This window comes from Onychomys torridus, chromosome 14 (genome assembly GCF_903995425.1).
Source record: "Onychomys torridus chromosome 14, mOncTor1.1, whole genome shotgun sequence".
Lineage (NCBI taxonomy): Eukaryota > Metazoa > Chordata > Mammalia > Rodentia > Cricetidae > Onychomys > Onychomys torridus.
In genome coordinates, this window is record NC_050456.1 from 9,629,445 (window position 1) to 9,639,155 (window position 9,711).

The 9,711-nt window shown below is 44.9% G+C and overlaps 1 pseudogene; it reads left to right on the forward strand.

Moving 5' to 3' along the window:
- Positions 1–1,654: 1,654 nt before the first annotated feature.
- LOC118595646 lies at positions 1,655–2,102 on the forward strand (annotated as a pseudogene).
- The last annotated feature ends 7,609 nt before the right edge of the window (positions 2,103–9,711 follow it).

Below are 9,711 nucleotides of genomic sequence, written 5' to 3' on the forward strand. Positions count from 1 at the left end.
AAAAAAAAAAAAAGCAAAATTAGACCTCCAAATGTTAAGGGCTGTTAAGGGTTACATTTTTTTTTTTTTCACAGCTGTTTCTGCCTCTGTAAACAAGCTTGCTTTGCATAAGATGACCTTCTGTTTGCACAAGAACAAATTGTAACTTTGGCATTCTTTGCCTCTATAAACCCCTGACTGAGGTGGCTGGGCTCTGAATTCCAGAATCCCAAGTCCCAGGTGTAGACCTGGGGCCAGGATATGAATAAAAGCATTTTCTTTGTTAAAATTTATTAATGGTCAGACTGGTGGATCTCTGAACAACTTCAGACCCATAAAACTGGAACCCTTCTCTACCCTCAAGCTAGTGCTTCCTCTGTAACCACACAGGCAATGCTCCACTGAGGCACTCAATGTACCATGTGTGGGGGTTTGAAAGAAAATGGCCTCCAACTAATAGTGGCACTATTAGAAGGTGTGGCTTTGTGCAATGGATAGGGATTGTGTCACTGTAGGGGTGAGCTTTAAGGTCTCATATATGCTCAAGCCACAGCCAGTGTCCTAGACCACTTCCCATTGCTTGCCAATCAAGATGTAGTACTCTCAGCTCCAGCACCATGTCTGCCTGCACACCACTATGTCCCATTACGATGATAATGGACTAAACCTCTGAAACTTTAAGCCAGCTCCAATGAAATGTTTTCCTTTATATGAGGTATCATGGTCATGGTGTCTCTTCACAGCAATAGAAATCCTAACTAAGACAAAAGTTGGTGCCAGGAATAGGGTATTCATGTGATAGGCCTGACCATGCTTTTATTTGGAGGAATTTGGACTTTGGGAGTGAGGGTTAGGGAAGCAGTTGTACATTTCAAGTGCTGCTTAGTGGGCCACACTAGCAGGAGCATGGAAGACAGTGGTGCTGAGAGCGATCTGAACTGTGGGGGGCTGGCTCGAGAGGTTCCCAAGGAGAAGAATTTAATGTTCCAGAGATCTTTCTTGTGATACTTTGGTGAAGAATGTGGCTGCTTTTTGCCCTTGTCCGGAGTCTGCCCGAGGCTAAAGTAAAAAGATTTGGATTAATTCTGTTGGCAGAGGAAATCTCAAAACAGTCTAGGATAGACTGACATGAGGTTACCAGTGTTCACACATAAAAAAAAAAAAAAATCTATGATGAAAAGGAGCAAGCTCAGCAAGGAAAACAGAAATTGTACAATTTGAGGAGAAAAGGAGCACCAGGAAGTGGAATGGAGCTAAGTCCTGTGTTCAAGGAGATAAACAGATTAAGAAATGAAATAAGCCCTGTGGTGGTGGTGGTGGCGGCGGCAGCGGCGGCGCATGCCTATAATCCCAGCACTTGGGAGGCAGAGGCAGGTGGATCTCTGTGAGTTCGAGGCCAGCCTGGTCTACAAAATGAGTTCCAGGACAGCCTCCAAAGCTACAGAGAGAAACCCTGTCTCGAAAAACCAAAAACAAACAAACAAACAAAAAAATGAAATAAAAAGAGTGGTGACTTCAGGGCAAGATCCCACCCAGCTAAGCTTCCAACTTGTGAAAAGGAATTAGAGAAAAGCCTGGCGCCATCCTAGCCAGATGGTGAGATGGCTGGGTATGCAGTGACCTGGAACTCATGAGCCAGAAAACCACCTGCATCCCAGGGACTCCAGCACACACCATGGCAGACTCTGAGCATCTCTGAGCCCCTAGCTGCTGGTTAGCCCACAACACCTTCTCACACACTAAAAAGGGACTTTCCCCTCTGCTGAGACTGTGCTGTGCCTGGTGACATTAATTGGCTTCAGCACTTTGAAGTCAGTATACTCTTCCCTGTCGGTGACTGAGATGATCTTTGCTGCTGTTCTGTGTGTCTTCTACACACGTGACCTGCACTCCAGACATCATTCATCAGCTGGCCGTGAACTGACTTCTGAGCCATCCGCTATCTGATCACCTCCATTGCTGTCCTCCTAGAAGGAAAAGATGGCTCCAAAATAGCTGCGGGGGTACTGGGCATGTTTGCTACATTGCCCTTTGGCTGTGATGCCTACCCCACTCTCTCTCTAAGGCATCAAAGACACACAGCCCCTACTGACCCCTCATCTGCCTCTGCTCCCTGCAAATAGCTCCTCCCTCAGAAACTTCCTCTTGGTGGGTGTGGTGGCACATGCCTTTAAACCCAGCATTCAGGAGGCAGAGGCACATGGATCTCTGTGAGTTCAAGGCCAGCCTGGGCTACACAGTGAGACCTTGTTTTATTTTTTTAATTATTTGAATTATTATTTTATTTTTTTAAATTAATTTGTTTATTTTTCTATTATCAGCTTGATACAATATAAATTCTTATCTTTTTTTTTTTTTTCTTCCCCGAGACAGGGTTTCTCTGTAGCTTTTAGAGCCTGTCCTGGACTAGCTCTGTAGACGAGGCTGGCCTCGAACTCACAGAGATCCACCTGCCTCTGCCTCCCAAGTGCTGGGATTACAGGTGTGGGCCGCCGCCGCCGCCGCCACCACCACCACCACCTGGCTTATAAATTCTTATCTTAATAGTGAATTGTTTCATTGAGGCTTGCTCAGTAATTGAGTAAAACCAAAACTTATTATAAGCAACAGCCATCCTAGGGTCCCCCCATGCTGTATATATAGTCTGCATGGTTCTGTGGGTTGCAGTCTGATTGTTCTTTGCTTTATATCTAGAATCCACTTATGAGTGAGTACATACCATGTTTGTCCTTCTGGGTTTGAGTTACCTCACTCAGGATGATTTTTTCTAGTTCCACCCATTTAACTGCAAATTTCATGCTGTCATTGTTTTTCTCTGCTGAGTAGTACTCCATGGTGTATATGTACCACATTTTCCTAATCCATTCTTCAGTTGAAGGGCATCTAGGTTGTTTCCAGGTTCTGGCTATTACAAATAATGCTGCTATGAACATAGTTGAGCATGTATCTTTGTGGTACGGTTGAGCATTCCTTGGGTATATGCCCAAGAGTGCTATGGCTGTGTCCTGAGGTAGTTCAATTCCCAATTTTCTGAGAAACCGCCATACTGACTTCCACAGTGGTTGTACAAGTTTGCATTCCCACCAACAGTGGAGTAGTGTTCCCTTTGCTCCGCATCCTCTCCAACATTGACTGTCATTAGTGGTTTTGATCACAGCCATTCTGACAGGTGTAAGGTGGTATCTCAGAGTCGTTTTGATTTGCATTTCTCTGATGATTAAGGATGTTGAGTATTTCTTTAAATGTCTTTCAGCCATTTCTTCCTTTCCTCATCCTTCAAACCTCTTCCACTAACTCTGCTACATGTGGTGTGTTTGCTTGGTGGCATACCTTGACAGGGCCTGCCAAAGGTATGCACTCACTTGCCTCCACCCACTGCAGATCTGCTCCCTCCTGCCTGTAACACGTCTGCTTTCTCATTCACCAGTATTCCATTCAATACCACCACTTGGATCTCTGGCGGGGATCCCGCCTCTGACCATCCCCTGGATGTGAGACTGGCCTCAGTTGGAGAACCAAGAAAAAAACTCTCTACTTTCTTCCTAGTCCTTTCCTTCTTATTTACTCAACTTCTGTTTAATATATCTCTGTATGTATATACATATGACTTAGATTTACCTATTTAGAAAAAAATAATGTTTTGAGCAGCAACCACATGACTCTCCTCCATCTTGGCTGGTGACCTCATCATGATGTAGATGGCCAAATGGTTGGTAGCCGCAGTACCCTCTCCAGGCAGCGGCCGCCCGACCTGATGATAGGAGCATGCTTTGGCCAGGAAATGTTTTTTATTTAAGTTGGTTATCTGACATGGTTTCCCAGGAAAAGTTCCTACAACTTTCTGTTAAAAGTTTTGTTCATTAAAAATCCTGTATACTTTCTATGTGTGGATGGAGACATATGAATATATGGCCACTGCATGCTTGTTTTAACTTGTCTTGGATGTTTGGATTTATGTTCTGTGTGTCTTTGTTATAGCTCAGCTGATTACTACAGCTAGCTGCCCAGGCTTGGGATTTGCCTCTGGGCTTTGCTGAATCTGATGTAATGAAATCTATAAACTTGTAACTCCAGATTAGAACTGCTCTGGGAAACACCACATGGTCTGCCATGCTGAGGATGACCACGTGAGCAGGCGCCATGCTGGTTTACTGAGATATTAAAGTTGGACTTCTGTATCCATGTACAGGGATGAATCTTCTTGGGAGCTAGACTTTATGACCCATAAAATAGGCCCATTGATATTAAAACTAAATTGTTTGCAATGTTAAAATTTGATTTTACCTTATATATCTTAGAATCACAGCTGAAAACTACAGACTGAAACTTCTTGCTTTTGCTACCATTGGTAAACTGTAACTAATTAGGAAAACTCTATATCCAGATTTAACTTATATATGCTCTCAAAGTTAAGCCTAGACATGTGTCTAATATAGATACACCCAATAGATTTTGTTCCCCTGGTCCTCAAACACCTTTAGAGATCTGAGAATATGTTACTTAATATAAAGCTATATTTGATTCAACACTGGTTTATAGTATACTCTATATGACAATAGAAATTTAAATTTATGAAGATCTATTCAGATTAACAAAAGCTAACTTAGAGATTTACACTTAATATCTTTGCCAAATAATTCAACACCAAGTGTCTAGAGAATGTAAATGAATGATGACATAGATTTAATAAGTAAGGTATTTGATAAACAAGATACATATTCTGTGATGGAGTTTCTGCTCCCCCAAGAGGGTCCTTTTCTCAGAGTTGGGCCATGTCCAAACTCACAAGTCCCCTTTCTCCTGCTCCCATTCGGCCCTGGGACCTTCCCCTGTCACTCTCCTTTGCCTTCTCTGGAGACAGAAGTCCTAGTCCTATGAAACTGCTAACATGTTGGGGTCTTAGGGAATACTAGTTGGACAGTATTCATTCATACCTAATGGACAGACAGACAGTCTTTAAATACTCAGAGATCTGCAGAATGTGGCATTTAAAATGTTTAATTAAAAAGTTTTTCATGGCAGAGAGACATGCTGGCTCCTGGAAGCACCACTTTATTTCCTCCCAAGAAGATGGCTGGTCCCGAACTTGTGGCACAGTGGCAGCACCAGCCACTGAGCAAACACTGCCATTCACCCCAACTACTGCCTTTCACCTCGGCTGCTGCCAGGGCCTTCGTCAGATCAGACCACTGACAACAGGACTCTGGGAACCCACGGCCTCACTTCTGCCTAGACAAGGTAGTCCGCTCCGTCCCACAGGTTCCTATCCCATAACTGGTGGATCTTCTGAGGCCTGGCAGGCCTAGGCCTGCATGTTGTTGCCCTGAGACCTCTGCCCTCCACAACCATGGAGGACCCTGGGGTGGCTGTCTAGGTAGCCAGCAGGTAAGTCTCTGTCACTTTCAGTCACTAACTCAGGTAAAATTTGTCCTTCTCTGATGTCATTTGATGACCAGGCTTTGACAGTTCAACAGCAGCAGCCCAGGCTCCAGCTGCCTTCCCAGTTCTCTGTGTCATCCTCAGGCCTCACTCTCCTAGAGCCAATACTGCTCTCAGTCTTGCCTGGTGAGTTAGATAAAGAAGCAGCTTTACAGCTTGTGTATGTGAAGATAGCAAAGCTGTCTTGTTTCTGTTCACTCATTTATCCTTCTCAGCTCTGATGATGTTCAGGGAAGCCTCCCTCCTCCTTCTTCACCCACTCAACCACCTCTATTCAGTATGTTTCACCTTTTAACCCAAAGCCATGGGCTTTGCTATGACACCAAGATATGGGGCTGTTCCAGTTGTTTTACAGACACTTGCAGGTTCCTGCACAGTTCTCCCCTCCTGCCAGATTCATGCCAAGGCCAGACCCTCAAAGGCCCTCCAAATACGCCACCAGCTGCTGCACCAACCGAAGACATTAGCCTGGTGAATATTGGCAGGTTGGCTTCACCCACATGCCCACTCATAAAAACTCCCTTATCTCCTGATTCGTTGACACTTTTTTTTTCAAGATTTATTTATTTATTATATATACAGAAGAGGGCGCCAGATCTCATTACAGATGGTTGTAAGCCACCATGTGGTTGCTGGGAATTGAACTCAGGACCTCTGGAAGAACAGTCGGTGCTCTTAACCTCTGAGCCATCTCTCCAGCCCTTGTTGACACTTTTACAGGATGGATGAGGGCATTTCCCACTTTCAGAGAACAGCAGATGTGATGGCTCCTGAACTCCTGATTTGGTGTGCCATCTCCCAAGCTCCTGGAACATCACTGCTAGTACCACCACTCCAGACTCAAGGGCATATCTGTTCTTTCGTCTGGCTCATCCACCCTTGCTCTTCTGTACAACCAGGGCACTTCTCCACTCCATTCTTTGGCAGTGATCACTCTTCCCACGGCTAACCCCCTCCCGCCCTGCCCCTCCATGAGGCCAATGATAACAATCTATTTTTTCCTAGCAATGTTTCTTTACTCACACCTTCTGCCGTGTGTGACTCCCAATTTCCCCCTCCCCACTTCATCCCCAAATCACCAGGAAGCAGTCTCGAGAATCAGAGCCCTCATTCTCCCCCACACTTGCTATCCATAACTCACCTTTTTATAATAATAAAGAAATGGAGGAATGTTGGCATTCTGCCCCACCCCTTAGGGACCCACTCAGTGTCCTGATATAAATCCCCCTTTAAGAGGGAAAAACCCTCCCCCTCCTCCCTCTTCCTTCCTCCCTCCCTCCATGAGGCTGAGCACACCTCTGCCTCTCTCTCTCTCTCTCTCTCTCTCTCTCTCTCTCTCTCTCCCCTCTTCCCCTTTCACAATACAACTTTCCACATGGATGCCACATCTGCATGGTGTAACTTTCCACTGAGCCTGGCCACCACTGCCACATCTGCATGGTGTGGCTGTCTTTTCACCTTGGCACAAACCGCCAAGGCTGCTGCCGTTTTTTACAACACCTAGCTCCATCTGCATACTAGCAAGTACTCTCTGCTGAGCTACATCCTCTGAAAAAGTACCTTTGTTGGAAGAAGAAGAAGAAAAAGGCTGGGCAGTGGTAGCACATGCCTTTAATCCCAGCACCTGGGAGGCAGAGGCAGGTGAATCTCTGTGAGTTCGAGGACAGCCTGGTCTACAGAGTGAATTCCAGGACAGGAACCAAAACTACACAGAGAAATCCTGTCTCAAAAAACCATAAAGAAAAAAAAGTACCTTTGTTGGGAGAGGGACTTTTTCTTCCAGCCTGCCATTCAGCCCTTGTGAGTGTGGTCACTTTGACAGGCATGCCTAGGTCCCACTTTGCTCTGCAGTACCAGTGGCTGACATCTATTCTTCTCAAACCATTCCCCCACATAAGCTACAAAATGAGTGACCCACTACAAATTACCTTTTCTGTGCATGGAGTGAGCTGTGAAGGGCTAAATAAATAATAAACAGATTGTTAAAATCTAAAAACAGAAGGAAGAAAGAGAGAAAGAAAATCTTAGAGCTGTGTGTAGTGGTGTACACCTTTAATCCCATCACTGAGAAGGCAGAGGCTGGCAGAGCTCTGAGTTTGAGGCCATTCTGGTCTACAGAGCAAGTTCAAGGACAGCCAAGCTTTGGCAGTGAAGAAAATCATGGCAAAAAGAAAACTGGTGAAGATGTAATTGAATGGGGGGTGGGGGGAGGGCATGTTCCAGCCCCAGCAAACAGCTGACCTAGGCAGCTTTGGCCACAGAGTTAATGGCAGAAGAAAGGGGCTAAGGAATTTGCCTTCATGACTAAGGGAAGTCTCTGAGGCCAGTCATATGTTAGAGGTGTTCCTGAAGGGAGGCCTAGAGAGACCATTGTGTGAAGCTGTGAAGTTGAAGCCTGGATTGCCTTGGAGACCCAAAGATGTTAGAGATGCCAGAGCCATGGGAGAAGAGAGCTGCTCACAGGGAGTGGAACGAGACCAAGAGAAGAGTGAGTTGCAGTCGGCAAAGCTGAAAGGCGTTGGAAATGCAGAGTTTGGAGTTTGCCTGGCTGATTTTCAGTCTTGCTTTATTCCCATATTTCTTCACTATGCTCCCGTCCCTACATTTTGGAACAGTAATGTATATCCTGTGTCATTATATGTTGGAAGTATGTGATCTGTTTTGTTTTTTGTTTTTAATTTTTCTTTTACAGGGGATTACAGTTAAGAGATTGCATGAATCTCAGAAGAGACTTTGAACTTTGGACTTTTTTTTTCGAGACAGGGTTTCTCTGTGTAGCTTTGCACCTTTGGATCTCGCTCTGTAGACCAGGCTGGCCTTGAATTCACAAAGATCTGCCTGCCTCTGCCTCCCAAGTTCTGGGATTAAAGGCGTGTGCCACCACCACCCAGCTAATGATTTTTTTTTTTTTTTGTGAACTTTGGACTTTTAAACATTGTTGAGACTATGATAGTGTGAAGGCCTAGACTTGACTTTACAGGCTCCATTTTAGGGAAAGAACCACCATCTCTGACCACCTGCTGTACTCAGTTCTAGGAAGGACCTCAGAAATATGCCATGATAACCTGCACAAACACAGGATCCAGATACTCCTGTAGACATCCTCTCTGCTGTTTATACAGGAAAGGAAAGCTTAACAAGATCCTGTCTGTGGTTTATGGCCCTTGGAGATATCTAGATAATCCTGCTGAGCATTCCAAACAATCCTGTTCATTGGGTTGTGGTTCCCCACCAAAAGTCTAACCCAATGTTTTCAAATGTGGTTTTGCGCCCAAAGTCTAGACCAAAAGTTTCAAAAAATCACCTTGCCCCATATGCCTTCTACCCAGTCCCAAGTTGTAAATTCCGGGCTTATAGTTTTTCCCTATAAAAACCCTCTACACCTGGGTGTGTGGCCACTGCCACATTTCCTCCCATCTGCTGGGTGGTAGCCCAGTTTGACCCTTTTAAGCTTGTATCAGAAACCGGCTCCTTAGTGGTGTCTGGGGGTTTCTCGAAACAAGTACAACATAAGACTATGGGGACTTTTGAAATTGGACAGAATGTATTTTTTTGCATTATGATGTGGTTACAAGCCTTTGGGAGCCACAAAGTGAAATGTGGTGGTTTGAAAGAAAATGGCCCCCAAAGGGAGTGGCACTATTAGGAGGTGTGGCCTTGTTGCAATTTGTTGCATAGGTATGGCCTTGTTGGAGGAAGTGTGTCATTGTGGGGGTAGGCTTTGAGGTCTCATATATGCTTAGGCCACAGCCAATGTCCTAGACCACTTCCTGTTACCTGCTGATCAAGATGTAGCGCTCTCAGCTCAGCACCATGTCTGCCTGCATGCCACCATTTCCCACCATGATGATAATGGAGCAAACCTCTGAAACTATAAGCCGCCACTTCAATTAGAAGTTTTCCTTTAGAAGAGTTGCCGTGGTCATGGTGTCTCTTCACAGCAGTAGGAACCCTAACTAAGAGGCCACGTTAAAAGTCCTTTTGAATATCTGCTTTCCCTCTCCTATCTCACCTGTGGACCCTTGCGCCTGGGAACCACATCTGATTCATTTTCATTTTTTATTCCCAGAACTTAGCAGAATATAGGTCCTCACCAGGTTGTTTTGCATGAATAAACAAATGAATGACCAAACCAGTCACACATAAGTCATCCTCTGTGACAAAACACAGAGGGATGAAAAGCAGAAAATTAGTCCTGGGGTATACCCAAGCATGTAGGCAGGTAGAATGCAGATTGTTGAGAATTATTACCAGAAAAGTAGGAAGATACATAATAATTGTATTGTCATCTTT